Source organism: Aristolochia californica, unplaced genomic scaffold (genome assembly GCF_029961685.1).
Source record: "Aristolochia californica isolate CCGP_79_NKW_82.1479 unplaced genomic scaffold, dmAriCali1.0.hap1 SCAF_11, whole genome shotgun sequence".
NCBI classification, from domain to species: domain Eukaryota; kingdom Viridiplantae; phylum Streptophyta; class Magnoliopsida; order Piperales; family Aristolochiaceae; genus Aristolochia; species Aristolochia californica.
Genome location: NW_027181782.1, coordinates 13,570,448 through 13,593,614, shown reverse-complemented (window position 1 = coordinate 13,593,614; position 23,167 = coordinate 13,570,448). Strand labels below are relative to the sequence as shown.

Genomic DNA, 23,167 nt, shown 5'->3' with positions numbered 1-23,167 from the left:
GCCTCTGCCTCAGTTGAGCCAAGCGTTGCTCTCGGTTGTAACAACGCCGCTGTACCTTTTTATGTATATTTGGTTAATTAATAAGATAATAAAACAGTTTTTGAGATTTGTTTTGCGAATATTACCTATATATTACTTATACTTAGGATTATTATATAATACCTTAAGAGATTATTGTGCAATATCATAGGAACTTATAGCTACATATTGCTCTTGGTAATAATAGCATTAGAATTATTTGGATATTTTATATTTCTCCTAGAACAAGTAGATAATCTTTTATCCTCTGATATATTCTTATTCCTTAATATTTTAGCCAGAATCATAAATAGAACCTTAGATACATGATTTTTATGTTTATTGCTTTAACAATAGTCTTCTGTAATTTAGTTATCTTTAGTTTTGTCTGTTTTACCTTATCTTTATATTCATAAAGAAGATTTGTAGAGACTCCTAGGCAAATATTTATACCTAGAAGACAAGTAATTAGAAGAACCCCAAATAATTCACCTCTAAATACTCCAGATTAAAGCAAATTAAAGTAGTACCCCTCCGAATTGGTATCTAGAGGGAGGGGGGGAGGGAGGGAGGCTAAGTGTTCTGACAGAACATTAAAAGACAAAAGCGTTTTAGGAACTACCTTCTAGAAGTTTTTACAACTATCTTTTCCTTCTCTTATGATTGCTTTCATGCTTATACTTTTCATAATATTAGGCATCGTTCTTGTTACCTTAATACTTACAGCTTTTATTGTGTGTTGAGTATTTTCGTTTTTGTTCATATTTACTACTTTATTTTAAGACGTTATTACAGAAAGGTATATCAGGCTGGAAACTACTGGGTGAGGGCTAAGCCCTTACAAACGCCTCTGCCTCAGTTGAGCCAAGCGTTGCTCTCGGTTGTCACAACACCGCTATACCTTTTTATGTATATTTGGTTAATTAATAAGATAATAACACAGTTTTTTAGATTTGTTTTGCGAATATTACCTATATATTACTTATACTTAGGATTATTATATAATACCTTAAGAGATTATTGTGCAATATCATAGGAACTTATAGGTACATATTGTTCTTGGTAATAATAGCATTAGAATTATTTGGATATTTTATATTTCTCCCAGAACAAGTAGATAATCTTTTAGCCTCTGATATATTCTTATTCCTTAATATTTTTGCCAGAATCATAGATAGAACCTTAGATACATGATTTTTATCTTTAAAGCTTTAACAATAGTCATCTGTAATTTAGTTATCTTTAGTTTTGTCTGTTTTACTTTATCTTTATATTCATACAGAAGATTTGTAGAGACTCCTAGGCCAATATTTATACCTAGAAGACAAGTAATTAGAAGAACCCCAAATAATTCACCTCTAAATACTCCAGATTAAAGCAGATTAAAGTAGTTCCCCTCCGAATTGGTATCTAGAGGGAGGGAGGGAGGGAGGCTAAGTGTTCTGACAGAGCATTAAAGACAGAAGCGTTTTAGGAACTACCTTTTGGCTAAGTGTTCTGACAGAACATTAAAAGACAAAAGCGTTTAAGGAACTACCTTCTTGAAGTTTTTACAATTATCTTTTCCTTCTCTTACGATTGCTTTCATGCTTATAGTTTTCATAATATTAGGCATCGTTCTTGTTACCTTAATACTTACTGCTTTATTGTGTGTTGAGTATTTTCGTTTTTGTTGATATTTACTACCTTATTTTAAGACGTTTTTACAGAAAGGTATATAAGGCTGGAAACTACTGGATGAGGGCTAAGCCTTGACAAACGCCTCTGCCTCAGTTGAGCCAAGCGTTGCTCTCGGTTGTCACAACGACGCTGTACCTTTTTATGTATATTTGGTTAATTAATAAGATAATAAAACAGCTTTTGAGATTTGTTTTGCGAATATTACCTATATATTACTTATACTTAGGATTATTATATAATACCTTAAGAGATTATTGTGCAATATTATAGGAACTTATAGCTACGTATTGTTCTTGGTAATAAAAGCATTAGAATTATTTGAATGTTTTATATTTCTCCCAGAACAAGTAGATAATCTTTTAGCCTCTGATATATTCTTATTCCTTAATATTTTTGCCAGAATCATAGATAGAACCTTAGATACATGATTTTTATCTTTATTGCTTAACAATAGTCTACTGTAGTTTAGTTATCTTTAGTTTTGTCTGTTTTACCTTATCTTTATATTCATAGAGAAGATTTGTAGAGACTCCTAGGCAAATATTTATACCTAGAAGACAAGTATAATTCACCTCTAAATACTTCAGATTAAAGCAGATTAATGTAGTACACCTCCGAATTGGTATCTAGAGGGAGGGAGGGAGGGAGGGAGGGAGGCTAAGTGTTCTGACAGAACATTAAAGACAGAAGCGTTTTAGGAACTACCTTCTGGCTAAGTGTTCTGACAGATAATTAAAAGACAGAAGCGTTTTAGGAACTACCTTCTCGAAGTTTTTACAACTATCTTTTCCTTCTCTTACGATTGCTTTCATGCTTATACTTTTCATAATATTAGGCATCGTTCTTGTTACCTTAATACTTACTGCTTTTATTGTGTGTTGAGTATTTTTCGTTTTTGTTCATATTTGCTATTTTATTTTAAGACGTTATTGCAGAAAGGTATATAAGGCTGGAAACTACTGGGTGACGGCTAAGCCCTGACAAACGCTTCTGCCTCAGTTGAGCCAAGCGTTGCTCTCGGTTGTCACAACGCCACTGTACCTTTTTATGTATATTTTGTTAATTAATAAGATAATAAAACAGTTTTTGATATTTGTTTTGCGAATATTACCTATATATTACTTATACTTAGGATTATTATATAATACCTTAAGAGATTATTGTGCAATATCATAGGAACTTATAGCTACATATTGTTCTTGGTAATAATAGCATTAGAATTATTTATATATTTTATATTTCTCCCAGAACAAGTAGATAATCTTTTAGCCTCTGATATGTTCTTATTCCTTAATATTTTAGCCAGAATCATAGATAGAACCTTAGATACATGAGTTTTATCTTTATAGCTTTAACAATAGTCTTCTGTAATTTAGTTATCTTTAGTTTTGTCTGTTTTACCTTATCTTTATATTCGTACAGAAGATTTGTAGAGACTCCTAGGCAAATAATTATACCTAGAAGACAAGTAATTAGAAGAACCCCAAATAATTCACCTCTTAATACTCCAGATTAAAGCAGATTAAAGTAGTACCCCTCCGAATTGGTAGCTAGAGGGAGGGAGGGAGGGAGGCTAAGTGTTCTGACAGAACATTAAAGACAGAAGCGTTTTAGGAACTACCTTCTGGCTAAGTGTTCTGACAGAAAATTAAAGACAGAAGCGTTTTAGGAACTACCTTCTGGCTAAGTGTTCTGACAGAAAATTAAAAGACAAAAGCGTTTTGGGAACTACCTTCTGGAAGTTTTTACAACTATCTTTTCCTTCTCTTACGATTGCTTTCATGCTTATACTTTTCATAATATTAGGCATCGTTCTTGTTTCCTTAATACTTACTGCTTTTATTGTGTGTTGAGTATTTTCGTTTTTGTTCATATTTGCTATTTTATTTTAAGACGTTATTGCAAAAAGGTATATAAGGCTGGAAACTACTGGGTGAGGGCTAAGCGGACAAACGCTTCTGCCTCAGTTGAGCCAAGCGTTGCTCTCGGTTGTCACAACGCCACTGTACCTTTTTATGTATATTTTGTTAATTAATAAGATAATAAAATAGTTTTTGATATTTGTTTTGCGAATATTACCTATATATTACTTTTACTTAGGATTATTATATAATACCTTAAGAGATTATTGTGCAATATCATAGGAACTCATAGCTACATATTGTTCTTGGTAATAATAGCATTAGAATTATTTATATATTTTATATTTCTCCCAGAACAAGTAGATAATCTTTTAGCCTCTGATATGTTCTTATTCCTTAATATTTTAGCCAGAATCATAGATAGAACCTTAGATACATGAATTTTATCTTTATAGCTTTAACAATAGTCTTCTGTAATTTAGTTATCTTTAGTTTTGTCTGTTTTACCTTATCTTTATATTCGTACAGAAGATTTGTAGAGACTCCTAGGCAAATAATTATACCTAGAAGACAAGTAATTATAAGAACCCCAAATAATTCACCTCTTAATACTCCAGATTAAAGCAGATTAAAGTAGTACCCCTCCGAATTGGTAGCTAGAGGGAGGGAGGGAGGGAGGCTAAGTGTTCTGACAGAACATTAAAGACAGAAGCGTTTTAGGAACTACCTTCTAGCTAAGTGTTCTGACAGAAAATTAAAGACAGAAGCGTTTTAGGAACTACCTTCTGGCTAAGTGTTCTGACAGAAAATTAAAAGACAAAAGCGTTTTGGGAACTACCTTCTGGAAGTTTTTACAACTATCTTTTCCTTCTCTTACGATTGCTTTCATGCTTATACTTTTCATAATATTAGGCATCGTTCTTGTTTCCTTAATACTTACTGCTTTTATTGTGTGTTGAGTATTTTCGTTTTTGTTCATATTTGCTATTTTATTTTAAGACGTTATTGCAAAAAGGTATATAAGGCTGGAAACTACTGGGTGAGGGCTAAGCCCTGACAAACGCTTCTGCCTCAGTTGAGCCAAGCGTTGCTCTCGGTTGTCACAACGCCACTGTACCTTTTTATGTATATTTTGTTAATTAATAAGATAATAAAATAGTTTTTGATATTTGTTTTGCGAATATTACCTATATATTACTTTTACTTAGGATTATTATATAATACCTTAAGAGATTATTGTGCAATATCATAGGAACTCATAGCTACATATTGTTCTTGGTAATAATAGCATTAGAATTATTTATATATTTTATATTTCTCCCAGAACAAGTAGATAATCTTTTAGCCTCTGATATGTTCTTATTCCTTAATATTTTAGCCAGAATCATAGATAGAACCTTAGATACATGAATTTTATCTTTATAGCTTTAACAATAGTCTTCTGTAATTTAGTTATCTTTAGTTTTGTCTGTTTTACCTTATCTTTATATTCGTACAGAAGATTTGTAGAGACTCCTAGGCAAATAATTATACCTAGAAGACAAGTAATTAGAAGAACCCCAAATAATTCACCTCTTAATACTCCAGATTAAAGCAGATTAAAGTAGTACCCCTCCGAATTGGTAGCTAGAGGGAGGGAGGGAGGGAGGCTAAGTGTTCTGACAGAACATTAAAGACAGAAGCGTTTTAGGAACTACCTTCTGGCTAAGTGTTCTGACAGAAAATTAAAAGACAAAAGCGTTTTAGGAACTACCTTCTGGAAGTTTTTACAACTATCTTTTCCTTCTCTTACGATTGCTTTCATGCTTATACTTTTCATAATACTAGGCATCGTTCTTGTTACCTTAATACTTACTGCTTTTATTGTGTGTTGAGTATTTTCGTTTTTGTTCATATTTACTACTTTATTTTAAGACGTTATTATAGAAAGGTATATAAGGCTGGAAACTACTGGGTGAGGGCTAAGCCCTGACAAACGCCTCAGCCTCAGTTGAGCCAAGCGTTGCTCTCGGTTATCACAACGCGGCTGTACCTTTTTATGTATATTTGGTTAATTAATAAGATAATAAAACAGTTTTTGAGATTTGTTTTGCGAATATTACCTATATATTACTTATACTTAGGAGTATTATATAATACCTTAAGAGATTATTGTGCAATATCATAGGAACTTATAGGTACATATTGTTCTTGGTAATAATAGCTTTACAATTATTTGGATACTTTATATTTCTCCCAGAACAAGTTGATAATCTTTTAGCCTCTGATATATTCTTATTCGTTAATATTTTAGCCAGAATCATAGATAGAACCTTAGATACATGATTTTTATCTTTATAGCTTTAACAATAGTCTTCTGTAATTTAGTTATCTTTAGTTTTGTCTGTTTTACCTTATCTTTATATATACAGAAGATTTGTAGAGACTCTTCGGCAAATATTTATACCTAGAAGACAAGTAATTAGAAGAACCCCAAATAATTCACCTCTAAATACTCCAGATTAAAGCAGATTAAAGTAGTACCCCTCCGAATTGGTATCTAGAGGGAGAGACAGAGAGAGAGAGTGAGATGGAGAGAGAGAGAGAGAGAGAGAGCAGCCTATCCATAATAGGATACATAACACTAAGTTAGAAATTATGGCCAGAAAAATAGAAAACTGTGAATTACTCTCCTCAAACATAGATTAGATACAATCGAAAAAGACTCCTGTGATGGGATTACAGTAGGCATAGAAGAACCAGAAACTTTCTACGTCTGCAACCAAGACAAATCTTTTTCTAGCTTACTTGTCAGGGCCAAGATTGTTTTCCCTAATAAACAATCCTTAATATTAGATGCCTTAGTAGACTCTGGCTGTACAAAATGTATCATCCATAGAAGACTCGTTCCCCCTCAGTTTTTCAAGAAAACAACTAAACAAGTTTTTAGCCAACAAGTAGATGGTACTTATAACCCATATACCACCTATTTCGATGAAGGAAAGATCCAATTCTTTACCAACTGCTCTAGCTTTTCTGGATCTTATTCTTTACCTTTGACATGGGTTAGAGCGTTGCTAATATACTTTTATGTATTATGTATTAAACACACACCATCTATAAAACTTAGGAAACAATAAACGCAGTAAGTACTAAAGCGATAAGAACAATTCCTAAGGTTATGAAAAGCACAAGCATAGAGAATCTTTTAGGTTCCTATATATTCTTAATTATTAATATTATAGTTAGAATCGTAGATACATGATCTTTGTCTTTATAGCCTTAGTAATAGTTTTCTGTAATTTGGTTATTTTTAGTTTTATCTGTTTTACTTTGTCTTTATATTCTTATAGAAGATTGGTAGAAACCCCTAGGCAAATCTTTATACCTAGAAGACAAATAGTAAGGAGACCTGCAAATCATTCAGCTTTAAATACTCCAGATTAATCAGTACCCCCTCCAAATTGGTATCAGAGCCCTAAGACCTGGAACCCTCCAAAAAATTAGATTATTTAGACCTTAGACTTCCATCAAGATTTGAGATAAAATATATAGGACCTAATTCCCTTAGGTGTCATTTCAACAGTGAAGAACATATTTTACACGGGAATAATCCCCAATTAAATACTATCACAGATCTTATTATAAGTCTAGGTAATAATCTTCAAACAAAGTAACTGAAAAAGAATTCACTTTAACTAAGATACAAGACGAAATTAAGACTTTAAAAATAAAAACAGAAAAACTCTCTGAGAATTTAGACTATCTAAAAAGTAGTAAAGGATCGCAACAAAATATTGATAAAGAAATAGATTTAATATCCCAGAAATTGAAAGGTATCACAATAGAACCTAGAACCTCCTTAGCTAAAAAACCATGACACTTTTACAGCAAGGTGAAGGATTTACCTCGGAAATAGTAAGTTCTTCTAGAAACCTTAATATAATAGACAGAATAACAGGAAGGAGAAGTGTAGACCAAAGAGATATACAATTAGACGAAATAATAGATATAGATCAAGACATTACTATATTTAGCAAGAATCAATTAAACCTTCTTAACCCCAAACAATTATATAGAACATGACCATTAAACTTTAATACCGGATTATTTAGACATTACCGAGAAATCCAGATTAGTTGTGTAGGACAAGATTCTGTTAACATTAACTTAATAGCAGAACAAGCCTTTAAAGAAATAGGGGTAAAAGGATTCATTTAGGTCTGATTGTAATAGGGGTAAAAGGATTAGGACGAAAACATCTAGGAACTAAAACCTTACTTAGTATCTACGATGATAGATGGGCAGACCCTAAAAAGGCAATGTTAGGAATCACTGAGGTAGATATGAATCAAAATGGAGGAATATTTTATTGCTCCCCAGACTTCCTTATTGGAATACAAGATTTTAGAAAATATATCAAAATAGGTATTCAGACAAAAGGATATGAATCCTTTGTAGGAAACAATCTTTTATTGTGTATTGAATTCTTAGGAAGGTGTACTTGTTCTAGCACTACTAGGTTCAAGGTTAAAATAGATGATGTAGTTAATTTAATAGGAAACAAAGGAATAAAATTAATTAAGCCTATTAAATATTCTCCAGACATTTTAGCAGGATTAGAATGGAACCTTAAATTTAGAGAAGAAAAAATAATCAGTCCTGAAGAAAGTATCATGTACACAAATACTAAAGGTAACATAAATATTAGATTTAATAGCTATGAACAAAAGAATATAGAAGATACGGAATTAATCTCTAGTGAAAATTATGACCTAATCAATATAGAATTAGAAACAGATGAGATAATATACCCTAAAGAATTATATATATATATATATATATAGAGAGAGAGAGAGAGAGAGAGAGAGAGAGAGTCTGGTCTGTAGGTTCTATACCTAGGGCTTTTAGACAAGGGATGCAAGCTTCTGGGGAACACTGATTGCATTTAGCTCTTTGTTTTTTGCTAGGATACCAAGCACACTTAAAACAAGGATTACTATCTAACCCTGTATTCCATGACCACGTAAGTACACATTCTGAAGTAGTGTCCACTCTTAAGGTTCTTATTTACTCAGAAAATATTTTTTTTAATAGGGATCATTTTTTTTTAAATCGATTTTGGTGAGACCACTATCTAACCCTGTGTCGGCCTAGTTGCGTCCTTGGGATAACCCACACTAGTCAGCCTCCCTTGCATACAAATAGGTGGCACACAATAAATCTTTTCTCATATACACAAATCTGTCTACATACAAGATATTCGAGCGATCCTTTGAGTCTCTATGTCAATGTCTGATTGATTGGCACTCATCCAGCCCCCCTATATATTGTTGGGGAATTGCTGGCCACATGCCCCTTCGAATGGTCATGTGCTTCTTGGCGCATGCCTCCTCATGTACAACCGCCCCAGCTAACACCCCATGGCCCACGTGACTAGAAACCGTTTAGGAACCATTATAAGCTGAATTTTGATGGTAGCGCCTTTGGGAACCCGGGTTTGGATGGTTTTGGCGGGGTGATTTTTTATCTGGGCGGCACTGCCATACTCTCTTACTGTGGCTGACTCGACCATTGCTGAGTTATCTGGTCTCCTTCACGGCTTGTGTATTTTTAAGGATCGCTTTAGTGGTCTCCTTATCATGGAGGGAGACTCGAAGGTCGTCATCGGATGGTGCTCCACCTCATCCTTCCCCCTGTGGCGTCACTGGCAGATTTTTCTTGATATTTTGGATATTGTATCCGCCATTTCTTGTACTTTATCTCATATACTTATATCAGCCATTTAGGTTGCTGATTTGTGTGCCTAGGTCCCCCCTTCAATCTCTTATTATTAGGGGAGGTCTCCTTCGATGTATCTTCCCTTTCTTTGAAATAAGTTTATCATCATTAAAAAAAAAGTTGGCTGCCACTAATCTGACATGCCTCCATGCCTTGGTGTTCAGGCACTAGTCCGTATGTGCCCAGCCTATACATGCAGTGCCTAGGGGTGGCATCGAGTCGAGTCGAGCCGAGTTTGAATCTGCATATGTTCAAGCTGGGCTTGATTTAAATACTTCGAACTCAAGCTAGAGCCGAGCCCAGCCTTAATCTTAAAATTGGAATTGAGCTTGAGCAGGGTTCAAGCTCCAACTTACATTTAAAACTTTTCATAAAATACAAGTCAAATAAACTGTGCATAAAATTATGCATAAATTTTACTTAAAATTGGGCATGACCTTAGTACATAAACTCTGCATAAAATTGTCTATAAACTTTGCATAAAATTGTTTATAAACACTGCATAATATTATGCCAATGTGACTTATATAAAAACATGACCTATATACAAAATGTGACTTTTATATACATTTCCCACTCTCTTGAGCCTAGCCAAACTCGAACCTGTATATGTTCGAGCTTTGCTTGATTTGAATACTTTGAACTTGAGTTCGAGCTCAAGCTTAGCTTTGAGACTAAAATTGGAATCGAGCTCAAGCCCAAGAATTTTAACCAAATTTGAGCTCAAGCTCGAGTCGGGTTTGAACTTTAACCTACATTTAAAACTTTCCATAAAATACATGTTTAATATTAAGTTCAAAGAATCCTAAAAGTATGGAAAACAAATAGAGATAATCTTGCGTATCAGAGTTATTAAGAAACGAAATATGACTAGCTCTATAACTCATAAAGGATCTCAAAATAATTTGTATTGCATAAATTCTGTACTACATTGCATGGAGAGAATAAGGATGAAGGAAATCAAATGGGAGAAATGAGCTTACCTGTGGCTGACATATATTCCATGACTTTCGTCTGCAACACCCAGGTCAGCAATACCTAAATGCAGTTGTGCGATGAAGAGATTGAAAGCGCTGAAGATGGAACATGGCAGAAATAGGTTGAGGAAGGACTGAAATACGAAACTTCCCTAAAAATTTGAGCATGCATATTACTAGTGGTTGGTAATATGCATGCTCTCTTTTCTTTTCTTTTCCATTTTCCTTGTGCATCCAAACAAGAGAAACCACATTTCTCTTTTTTTTCTCTCTTATTTTTCATGGGCATCGAAACAAGAGAATCGATCTTTTAGTCCCATTCCTCTTCTTGGGTAAATCTTCCTCAACGTCCGTCATTTCTGAATAACTGGTGCGCCCAACACTGTCAATAATACCATACGGTTTGACATTGTGCACAGCCCCTTTAGGGAAAAACCTCGCGGAAGGGAGCCTGTCCTGGTTATGAAAAAGCTGAGTCTCATCCCGCTCCGACCACAAATCGTAGCCTCCAGAAAATTGAGACCTGTTAGCCAAAGCCTTCAACTGCTCGTCGGCTTTGATGGAAAAGAGAGTTGGGGCTCGCTCAACAACCTACCACGGTCGCTCAAGCTCAGAAACTGCGGCTCTAAGTTCCGCCCTCTGCCTCATTTCGTAAATCTGGCACTCACGGCAAAGACGGGCCTTTAGGAGCTATTTGGCTTTTTGGGCCTGCATCCGCTTCCACTGCCATTTCGAGACTCCGCCGAGGTAGGTACAAGGCCCCCCACCCAGTTTGTCACGAGGTCAGATGAGCCTAAACTCACTTGGGCTAGCGGAACTCCAACTCCCGTGATGGCCTACCTTCAATTCGTCAAAGGTAGTACAGCCTCTCACCCCTTAGATCAACGTTGCAAACTCCTTCCTCTCAAATGAAGCACGAGCAATGAAAAGATAGAAAGACAATGGAATAGGAAGAGAAAGTAACCTTGTATTAATACTAGAGAAGATTACAAGGAGTGACCGTCCAAGGTGGAAGGCCAACACTCTACAAAAACTCTCCCTCTCGTCTATGCTGAATGAATCTACAAGGGTTGAATGCCTTGGTATTTATAGGCTTCAACCCCTCCCTTCTCTCATGCTTCCGTCCAATGAGAGCAGAGATCCTCCCTTATCAAATCTCCTTGATTTGATCCTCCATTCAAATCCCTTGATTTGCTCCTTTTTCTTAAAATTCGTTTTACCATTGTTATTTTCCTTAGACACTTTGTTAGCCGAATAATTCTTTCTCTCATATTTGGTTAACTTTTCAGCAGTAGATAAAGCTGAAGCTAATGTCTTTACTTCCCGTGGGCTGAGCAAGAATTGAGAAGACGGGAAGTAAAGACATTAGCTTCAGCTTTATCTACTGCTGAAAAGTTAACCGAATATGAGAGAAAGAATTATTCGGCTAACAAAGTGCCTAAGGAAAATAACAATGGTAAAACGAATTTTAAGAAGAAGGAGAAAGGGGAGAAGAAGTCACGGGCAAAGGACGCCAAGGCTAGGCCGGAAGAGAAGAAACGAGGGGACAAACAAAAAAAGGTCCATTGTTTCATATGCGAGGGATTGTCTTAGAAAGAGGTTCCTCAATGCTGCTCAAATTGAGGCGAACAATGGAAGGATTGAGCCTAGGTTGGGCTCCTTAACACTTCTCCATGCTGTTGTCCGTTCAAAGGAGGAGAAGGCTGCTCCACTTCTAGTAAGACCCTTAAGAGAACATCTTTTTATCTCTCTAACACTTGCTGGACGTATTGTTAGAGCAGTGGTGGACACAGGCGCCACCCACAACTTCCTTTCGTCGGAGGAGGCTAGGCGCCTAAATATACGAGGAGAGAAAGATGGGAGCAAAATGAAAGCTGTAAATTCTGCTGCTCGTGAAGTCCAAGGCATTGCCAAGAACGTCCCGGTGGAGATGCCTAAAGTGGGTTGGATTTCTGAATTTTACTATTGTTGTCATGGATGATTTCAATGCGATTTTGGGAATGGAGTTTTTCACGGTTTGTAAGGCATTTGTAATGCCGCATGTTGGCGTAGTGGGGATTATGGACGAGCAAAGTCCTTGTACTATTTCTGAACTTGACAACAAAGATGTAACAAAAAAGGACTTAATGCTATCAGCCCTCCAGCTTAAGAAAGGTCTTAAGCAGGGCCGCTCTACTTACATTGCTTCTATTTGTGCTATAGAGCAGGTAGAGGTCATGCCTACCCCTAAAGAGATACAAGTCGTACTGCATGAATATAGAGATGTCATGCCTGAACAACTTCTAGCGAGGTTACCACCTAGGAGAAGGGTGGACCATTGCATAGAGCTTGAGCCCGGAGCAAGAAAGCCAGTACAAGCACCATACCGAATGGCGCCCAAAGAGCTGGATGAACTGCGAAGACAACTCAGTGAGTTGTTGGACGCTGGGTTCATAAGGCCAAGCAAAGCACCTTATGGGGCCCCTATACTGTTTCAGACTAAGAAGGATGGAAGTATGAGACTATGCATCGATTGTAGGGCGCTCAACAAGGTAACTATAAAGAATAAGTACCCTATTCCTCTTATTGCAGATCTCTATGATCAGTTGAAAGAGGCGCAAGTTTTCTCCAAATTGGATTTGCGAAGTGGTTATTGCAAAGTTCAGATTGCTGAAGGAGACGATCTGAAGAATCTAAAGGTGCATTTTGGATACTTACTATGCTATAAATAGATTCCGTATCTGACATGTATTCATCTACTTCTATGAGATCTTGTTGGACATTTTCTACAAGGGTGGATCTCTTAGAGTTAATGTTTTGTCTTTTGGGACAGGTGTTGGCTAAGTGTTCTGTTTGGCCGCAAATATAGCAAGAAAGTTTATTCTTATAGGTTCTTTTTGGGTTAAATCTTCTAACATGTCTATCTTTGTTTAAATATGGTTTCCTACTTTTGAATCTACGGATAAAGTATCCTTTCTTGAAGTATTTTTTATGTTTTCTTAGTTTCTGTCCCGAGTCTTTTAGACCATAAGCTTGGGTAGTATATATCTGCTTACAGATCCCATAATCATCTCCTTTAAGTTGTCTTTGTATTTGAATGTCTGTACATTTTTCTTGAAGGATGGTCATAATAAACTTGGTTCTTTGTCCTATTGAATACACTGCTGTAGGATTTGTTGTTTCTACGTTTTGCCATTTATCATATATTTCTTTTCCTAGTGCTCCTGCTAATTTCCTAAATAACTTTGTGCCTAAGTCTTTGTTGAAAGAATTTCCTGAAATACAGGTATAATAAAAGTAATCTTGGAGAAATTTCTTAACATATTTATAATTATGTAAACTAAGTTGCTCTAAATAAACTACTGCATCTTTTTGTAATGTTACAAATCCTAGATTAGGGTCATCTCCTGTTACTAATTGATAAACTTTATTAACAAAATTATAGGGATTGGATCCTAGGCTCATTAGATGGCCAAATTCTTCTGGATTCCCTCTTTCATAACTTTCCCATAAAGCTTTTACGCTTTCTCCTAAAAATGTCTCCAAGTATATGTACATTTCTTCTACGTCTTGAGACTGAAAGTTCTGAATATAGTCTGACACTACCTGATTTTTCCAAAGGTCTAATACTGTTGTCCATTCTTGGGGATCATGGGCTGAAAGATTAAAAAAATTTCCTTTGCCCATTTCTTGAAACTTTATAGGTCTTTCTATTTCTTTTCTTTTTCCTTTGGGACGTATCTTGTGATCAAAAGTTACTGGGTCACTACAAGGAATCCTTGGCATATTACCAGAATAATATACTTCCCTAGGAGGAGTTCGTGGATAAGTGGTATAACTATTTCGGGGAATAGTATTAGAGTTTTCTTCATCCATGTATTATTTGATACTTATAGTTTCTTCATCTTTTGTTGGCTCTAGAGGCATTTTTCCTATTCTGATGTTAGTTTCTTGGTCATAGTACAGATCTTCTTCCTCTTGGAGATTTCCATTTTTAATTAAGTGTTCTTCTAAATGAAAAAGTTCTTTTTCTGTTAATTTTAATTCTAGTTCTTTAGGGTATATTATTTCATCTGTCTCTGATTCTCCTTCTATGTGAACTAAATCGTAATTTTCGCTAGAAATTGATTCTGTGTCCTCTGTATTCTTTTGTTCATAACTATTAAATCTAATATTTATATTACCTTTTGTATATGTATACATAATACTTTATTCAGGACTAATTATTTTTTCTTCTCTGAATTTAAGGTTCCATTCTAATCCAGCTAAGATATCTGGGGAATATTTGATAGGCTTAATTAATTTAATTCTTTTGTTACCTATTAAATTAACTACATCTATTTTAACTTTAAACCTAGTAGTACTGGAGCAAGTACATCTTCCTAAAAATCCAATACATAATAAAATATTGTTTCCTACAAAGGATTCATATCCTTTTGTCTGAATACCTATTTTAATATATTTTCTAAAATTTTGTAGTCCTATGAGGAAATCAGGGGAGCAATAAAATATTCCTCTGTTCTGATTCATATCTACTTCGGTGATTCCTAACATAACTTTTTTAGTTGATCTTCAGAAAGATTCAATCTTCCAAGCTGAGATAATAATTCATCAACAACTTCAGAATTATTATCCCATTTAAAGTTCTTAATAGGAACGGGTGGTTTGATGAGCGGTTTATTGTTCATCAACAAAGGTAATTTTCGAGAAGATAAGTTATAAGGATTTTGACAATATTTCTCTGGATTTTACCTTTATCCAAAAAATCTTCAATACGAATTAGCTGATGGCCAATTGTTTTGAGATTTAAATTGGAAAAATTGTTGTCTCCTGATTTGACCCATAGGATTAAGAGTGGAGAGAGAGAGAGAGATGCTCGTGCTTGTCAGCCAACCAGATGATTATTGTCGGAGAGTAGACAGTTAATGACCCTATGTGCTGTCTTTCCAAACCATGAGGTCAACAAACTGTCCTAAGAATGTATCTGTTCTCAAGGTGGTTAAGAAGGTTTCTTGCCTCATCCATCCCAGTGTTGGTCAAAGCACGCCTCTCATTAAGGTCTCAAGGACAAAATGTACCACTGTGATGAAGGGAATTTTGGACCTTAATTTGAGTGTGTTTGGCATATGCATGTAGACCTCTGACCCAGGATCAAGCAAACATCTGGTGAAGTTATCTTTCTGGACATCAATTCGTAATCCACTAAAAAAACTGAGTGAGCTTGCAGATGGATTTCATAGCACTAAATGCAGAGTGAGGGAGGGGATGTGGAGGAAACCATGAGACTGTTCAAGCATTGTGGCCTCTGCTTCATGGTTTGAGGCTGTCTAGAGATTGCTTTTTCATCTTGCTTAGACTTGAAGGAGCCTCTTCAAATGTCACCTAGTGGGCTTAGGCTAGATCCCTCCATTTTGGAAGCTCTCACATATGTTTAAGGAGATCGATGACAAGTTTTTTTAAAAAAAAGTTCTCTTGCTGTTTCTTGGGTATGCACCCCTTGCTCAGCAATTCTCCATGATATTTCTTTCGTTGGGAGTGGCTACAGCAGTCAATCCTATCATGGGTGATTGCATTCCCCTCGTATAGATGGACTGGCGATGATGGGCTCCTTGCAGTCATCTAATGTTTTTAGTAGCCAGCTCACGTATCTATTTCTCTACTATCTAAAATAAAAATGACAGAGAGAAGGAAAAGGAAGTGCTGTGCAGTGATGGGGAAGATGCAGTCATTAGATTTTGTTGGTTCTCTTATAAATGTTTCTTGGGAAGGGGCTTAGAAGCTCTGTTTGTGCACCAATTGGTGTATTGGTCTTTGTTTCACCCTTATGTTATTTGTGGTTGTGATTTGGAGCTTGGATGCAGGTGGTATGAAGCTGAAAGCTGCTTAGCCTTTGCATGCATCCGCTCTTTGCCCTTGATTTCTCATAAGCTGCTTGGCAGATTATGTTGTTGTTTTTTCTATTGAATTTCTTTAATATTACATAAAAAATTTATGGGAGAGGAAGGGAGGAGGGGAAATTAACAGATTAGTGTCTGGAGTGCCAAAAAATGTAAAAAAGGGCTTGTCGTCTTTGCTGCCTGCCACAATGGCAATGAGGCTCTGTGCTTTCATGGACATTTTGATTATGTGGTCACTACCTTCTCCATTGATTACATGAAAATTTTGCGTTATCTTTATTCTTAAATAAAACATCTATGAGTAAGCTGATTGGTAGTGAGTGCTAGATTACCCTCAAACTGGTTTGTTTGACTGTTTTATTAATTGAAAGAGGGTGAAGCTTTATTCCGATATTAAATGTATGACTCAACACAAGTATATGACTCATAATGGGCAAGGATTAAGCTATAGTCCACTACTGTCTATATTTTGACAGTTTCATGGGTAGCTTTATCTAAGTTCATTTTTGAAAATATAATTGATGTTTCAGATACCGGATGCTTAGCCGTTCATATGCCTTTCGATTCGATGCGTACTAAGATTGAGAACATCCTCTGATTTCCAGCCAGGACGCTCGGTATGGTCTTGGAGATGTTCAAAAACATTTAAGTTTTGCTTCTGATTCATATCTAACTAAGAGCTGCTCTTATGTGGTCTGATTTACCTTTTTCTTCTATAGGATGGTCATTTCTTTGCAGATCCTCAGTATGAGAACGTTCAGCACATTATATGTTGCGACTCTTATGCCACTTATGGTTATGACTTTGATTTTTCTAATTCTGTGGGATTCTCGAGGTATTCAGATCCTGTCTTGATGTCATATACTGAGAAGGATGGGTCTTTATTTTAGAAATATGAAACAATATGTCTTAAATCATGTACAGACACACAGAGCCTCCTGTGATACAAATTGCTTTCCAGTATACTGTCACTGTGCCACCTGAGGAATCTTCAGTTTCAGGATCAAGTGCTGAAAACAAGTACGTATAACCAGCTGCCATGTGCTAGGAAGTCCTTGTCTTTTCATTTGTGGTCATTCTGTGTTTTAATCGACTCTAAAATTTATAATTGCTCTTACCTACTGTTAAAGTTGTGTAAACATCAAAGTTTTTTTAACCCAGAATCATATGTATTTTAGGTTTCTTGTACTATGTCATCACAAGGATTTCTCTGGTTTTTCATATTATATTGTAATTAGTATTATAGAAGCAGTGTATGGAGATCAGAAATTGGTCTAATATTAGAGTTTCTTGGGAAGAGGAGTAATAAGCTGTTCTCTATCTCTTTTTTCTTTTTTTGTATCAAAGCGAGATAGTAATTTATTAGTAGAGAGAGGTACAAGATGTTAAAAGTAAACTTAAAAAGCATACAACTGAATAGTTATTAGCTGTTCTCTATCTCTTTTTTCTTTTTTTGTATAAAAGCGAGATAGTAATTTATTAGTAGAGAGAGGTACAAGATGTTAAAAACAAACTTAAAAAGCATACAACTGAATAGTTATTAGAGGACATTAAAGAAAACAAATACAATAGCACAACCAATCTCTTACAATGTTAAGCAATGGGAAGGGAATCTCCCACAATGAGTTGTTGTTCCAAGAAATCAGTTAGATGATTCACATCCCCATAGAGTGGCATCCAGCTCTTCCATCAAATGCCTATAAAGGTCGATAATTTTCTCAAAAATCAGAATTAAGCATCAAGGTGAGGACTTCCCTGAACATCCTGCTTGAAACAACAGCCAAATCACCTCAATGATGGCAGGATTAGAAAAAAGAGTTGGTAAACACTCTTAAGGCCTATGAGGAGGATCAAAAACTCTGCCTCAATGGGTCACACTGCATCCACCAGCTAGGCTAGGATTGCTCTGAGATCAAAATTGTGCTTTTACCACCTGTTCTATGGTGGTGTCTACTCCTTGATTGTCTCCATTCTAGCAGTCAAATGTGAGGCAATCAACTTTCTGTTTCTCTCTGAATGGATCCAAGGAGCTGAAAAAGGTAAGGAATTTCACTGGACCAAAATTTTATGTAGTTCTAAATCTTAGTTGATTAGTCAATTTGGGAGGTCCACTCCTCAACCTGTAGACCTTACTGTTTTCAAGGCTAAACTTATCGGGACTTATTCTTCTCTCTCTGACCGGACCTAACATCTTATACTGAGATGAAGACTATCTTGGCAACTAATTCAACTCTAGCCCTCATAGAGCAATAAACAACACTGTTATGCTGGAAATTTGCTGCCATTTTCATCATTACTTTGTTTCTCTTATTCATTCAAACTTTTTTTTAGGGGATTGTTTGACTTTCTTCAAGCATCTTCTAGGGGGTTTTGTTGGCAAAGAAATGAGTTTTGCCAGCCTCAAACAACAGCTGCAGCATTTGATAATTACTCTTTGCTTTGGTCAATGCTCTTGTTAAAGTCACGAAAAAGATCTTGGTCATTGTTATTGTAAAATAATCAGATATGAGAAAGATGAAGTTTTGGAGTGAAGAATAGCCAATTCTGGGAAGTCTCACTTTGTGTCAACATTGATCAACCCCTATATAAAGATGTCATCGAGTTGATGTGCAGAGCAAACATACCATGTTATAATCTTGCCACTCATAATTGCATCGTGAATGAAATGACAATTTGCTTCAATGTATTTAGTTCTCTCATGAAATATTGGATTGTTAACAATAAAACTAACAGCCTGATTGTCACAAAATATTGCCATAAGTTTTCAATTGAGAACCCAAACTCTATTGCTAAAGACTTAATCCACATTATTTCACAAGCTGCATACGCTTGACCTTGCTAGTATAGTTTGTTTTGGTACTTTTTCTAGGTCACAAGGTTACTGCTCATAAATGTGCAATAAGCACTTACTGAGGTTCTACTGATTTTAGACTTTACATTGTCAACGTTTTGAAAACCTCATTATTTCTAGATTATGGTGTGGTTTATGAAACAATCCCTGTCCGCATTTTAAATACCTTAATATCTGTTTCACAACTTCAACTCCTCGGGTTTTCCATAAACTGACTGACAACACCATCAACATAGGAAATATTAGGTTGAGTCTTAAATCAGCTTACCAACAAGTCTTGTAGTATTGGGTCTTATCTTTAGGTATTGGAGTCTGACATTATCAACATAGGAAATGTTAGGTTGAATCATTGGATCGTTATTCAGTTTGCTAACAAGTTGTCTATATTGGGTCTTATCTTTAAATATTGGGTTTTGTTCATCATGCAAATTTGCATTTGTTTGCATCAGACTCTCTGTTGACTTTGCTCCAAATAAACCTCTCTCAGCTTATCTTAGTCTACATATCAGTTGTATATTTCCTTTGTGTTCGTATAATTCTCTCCTTGTTTCGTGCAACATCAATATTGAGGAAGTAATTCAGGTGTCTTAAATCCTTGGTTTGAAAATGTTGTTTGATATTCTCACTTTCTTGTTGTGTAGTCATCTACATAGACTATTAAGATAACAATACTTTTGTCCCTCTGGAGAACAAAGATAAAGTGGTATGAATGACTCTTTTTAGACCCCAAGCCTATCATCGTTTGACTGAATTTATCAAACCAAACTCTTGGCTCGGTTTTAGACCATATATTGCCTTTCCAATCTATGAGCCCTATATTTCTCTCCTTGAGCAACATATCTAGGATATTGCTTGATATAGGCCTTTACAATAATATCTTCATAACAAAAAGACGTTTTTAATGTCCTACCCTTTATTAACAGTAATAGAATTGGATGAAATTTAATTTGACATCAGGAGAGAATGTTTCATAAAAACCCAGTGACAACTACAACAATGTGGCTCTGATACCATTAAAATAATCAGAATTAGGAAAGATGAAGTTTTGGAGTAAAGAATAGCCAACTACAGGAATTCTCTCTTTGCGTTAATCTGAGATTAGGATATATATCGAACCTTCATCCCTTAATAAATTTGTCTAATGAGTTTTTACAAGATGAGACTAAAATACCTGTAAGTAAAAGCCTAACTGTCACTCAGAATAAGTTGAGGGACTGAACTACCATTAACTTAAAAAGCATAAACCACAATAACAGGAATGCCCCTGAATTATAAGAAACACCTGTCCACAGTTGTTAAAAAAATCTTATTTGCCTTTTAGAAAGAAAAAAATATGAACATTGATGTTAACAATATTTTGTGGAATTGGATTCTTTTGACTGATGATTGATAGGTACTAGTATTTAATTACTCGAGGAAAGAAAATTTTGAAACTGTTTATTTTTTTTTTAATTCAAAGATGTTTGTTGGTAACTACTCCGTGAAAAACTTTCTCGTATATTGTTCCACTCATAAAGAGGAGTGTTTTGGCCTTTTTCATTGTTGAAACGTGGTTGTCAATGCCTTCCCCTAACTGTCAACATTCTTCTCACTGCATTTTTTATGGCATAACAATGTACTTTCTTTAGGTCCAGATACTCCCTTAAGCGGCACTTAAGGATAAGGACATTTCAATATGCTACAGCTGCAAATATGAATGAACTTTACGACAGCCTTGATCCTGAAGTTGTGTTGTCAATCCTTGTTCATAAGGTTGTTTCGTATCAAATTTTTTTTGCTGTATTTTATTATTAGATTTCATTTGTTTCTTAGTGTAGAATAAGCTAGTTTTATTGAGAGTTTGGAATATCTTGGTTGAGTAAGACACTTCTGTATTTGAGAGGCCTAATATGCATCACCATTCTGAATGGCTTTTTGAGCATTGGCGGGAAATTTGGTTTAAGGCAACAATCTATACCTGAAGCTCATCTAAACGTTTTGGGTCCAAAACAGTTAGTGTTGTTGGATTAAAAAATTGGACCAGGGGCTATGGATGAACTAGAGTAAAGTAAACTCTTAAAATGGCAGGTTGAACTCAAGTACACATGAGCATTATCTAGGTAAAAGGGGTATTACATCTTTTAGGTAAGCTAGAGATTGATGCATTAGTGCCTTTTCCGTGTGATACATTCTGTAAATTGTCACTGTTGATGAGTGTGTGTGTGTAGATATATATATTTGGTTTTGTTTTCTCATTAGCATTTTTTTCTTTGTATGCATTTAATAATATGGAATTGACCATTTCAGAAAAAAAAAAGGGAATTTGTCAAATGCTTAGCTATCTGCAGTATTTTTTTGACTTGATTGTGGTAATATGGTTTGTGAACATGATTTCTCTGCCATTGATGTTGAATCATAAATTTCCTGTGCCAAATATGCCTTCTAGTTTACTATACTTCTTAAAGTTCCATCACATGTGGAGAAGGGAAAAAGAAGGAAAACCGTTGTGTTTTCGAGTCAATTAAACTAGTCAAAAACATTAAGGTCAGTCCTGACTGGAGACTTGAGTACCACAATCTACTTTATATTGATCCTTCCTGCTCATTTGCCCTTGTTTGGCACAAATTTTCAGGTAATTTCAGCTTCTTTGGAGCAAGGAAATATGGAGGGAGGCATAACAGCAAATCCGGCACTCCCCTTTCCTCCTCCACAAGACTGTAAGTTATTTCCTTTTTGGTTCTTCAAATACTGATGCTAGGAGGAAGGCATAAAATTTGGGTTTACATTCCAGGTTTTGGAATTTGATTCCTACCTGTAGCCTGTAGTTAGGATTTAAAAAATCCTTTAGTTGTTAAATTTGATTGTGAGCTCATAAATATTTAACCAAGTTATTCCAACTGCACTGTCACAAGAAATGTGTTTCCTTTTTGTCGTTCATCAAGTAATCATACCAGGAGAAGGCCCTAAAATTTAAACATAAGATTTGGGGGTTAGAATCCAGTCATTCTGTTTGTCGAGTCCCGTAAGGATGTTGTGTGACATCCTTGTGCAGAAACATATCGATATGTGATCTTAACTGGGGTCATATTCTTGCAATCACATGTTAAATAGATTATGTTTGTTGAGTCTAATGGTGGGTTTGGAAATATTTAGCTCAAATGCTGCAGGGTTACAGGAAAGTAATCCTGACATGATGGGGCCACCGAGTGGAAATCAAGGATCATCTGATTGCTCATTTTTCTTGGATTATATGCATAATCTTTTTGGAATGACCAGCCAGATGGACCCTACTCTCTCCTTTGGGTTCTAGACCTTTTTTAGTTAACGATTTCAATAACAGTGTTTAGATTGTTTTGCTTCACCTACTAATACTAATGTTATTTGGTGCAGGCCTCTTGCGAACAACAATTAACAAACTGAAACAAGACAGAAGTATCACTCCAAAGCTCACATTTATTCAAGGGGGACAGGACGATGCCACTGTGTTCGAAAACTATCTGATAGAAGAGCAGGATGTTGATGGTAATGGTTTAACAAGTGTGGTAGGCTTTGTATCCTTCTTGGATGAAGTGACTCAGCGGGTGGCGGAGTATCTTGCATAAATGAGTTTGCTAGATAAATGTTCTTGCAGTACCAAATCATGCTTTGTGTCAAAACCCATGGAGCAGCCTTTGATATCGCATTGGTATTTTGCTTCCTCGTCTTTTAGTTTCTGCTCTTTTCAGAGGCGGTAGTCAGAAGGGGCGACGAACGAGTCGTCCACCCCTATAGTCACTTTCGAGTGAAGAAAGAAATAGGTCCCTCATCTGTGTCCCTTAGAGTGAGCGACAGAGAACTAATTAGAATCGAGAATACTGAAACCGAAAAGTATTTCTTCCCTTTTTAGAAGCAACTCGTTCATTTTGACGGTTACTACATCGAACTGTGGACTCATAAAATATGGCTGGACATCGTACTACTTTCTTTCTTTCTCCTAATTATTCAATCCTATGGTTCAATTCTCTGCGAGCTGAAATGTCTTCATGTCTCTTCATTTGCAAGGGAAAAAGGTCGGCCTAGTAAGAAGCTCAGGACTTCCACTAAGGTTTTATAATTTTGAAAACCCCAACTCTCGTTATGTATTTGGTTGCTCTCCTGTTCTTCCCCTGATTGTTTTTTCTTGGC

The 23,167-nt window shown here is 35.7% G+C and overlaps 1 pseudogene; it reads left to right on the top strand.

Annotated features, from left to right (window-relative positions):
• Positions 1-22,796, top strand: part of LOC137944636 (protein transport protein SEC23 D-like) — a 54,362-nt pseudogene extending 31,566 nt beyond the window's left edge.
• Positions 22,797-23,167: the final 371 nt, after the last annotated feature.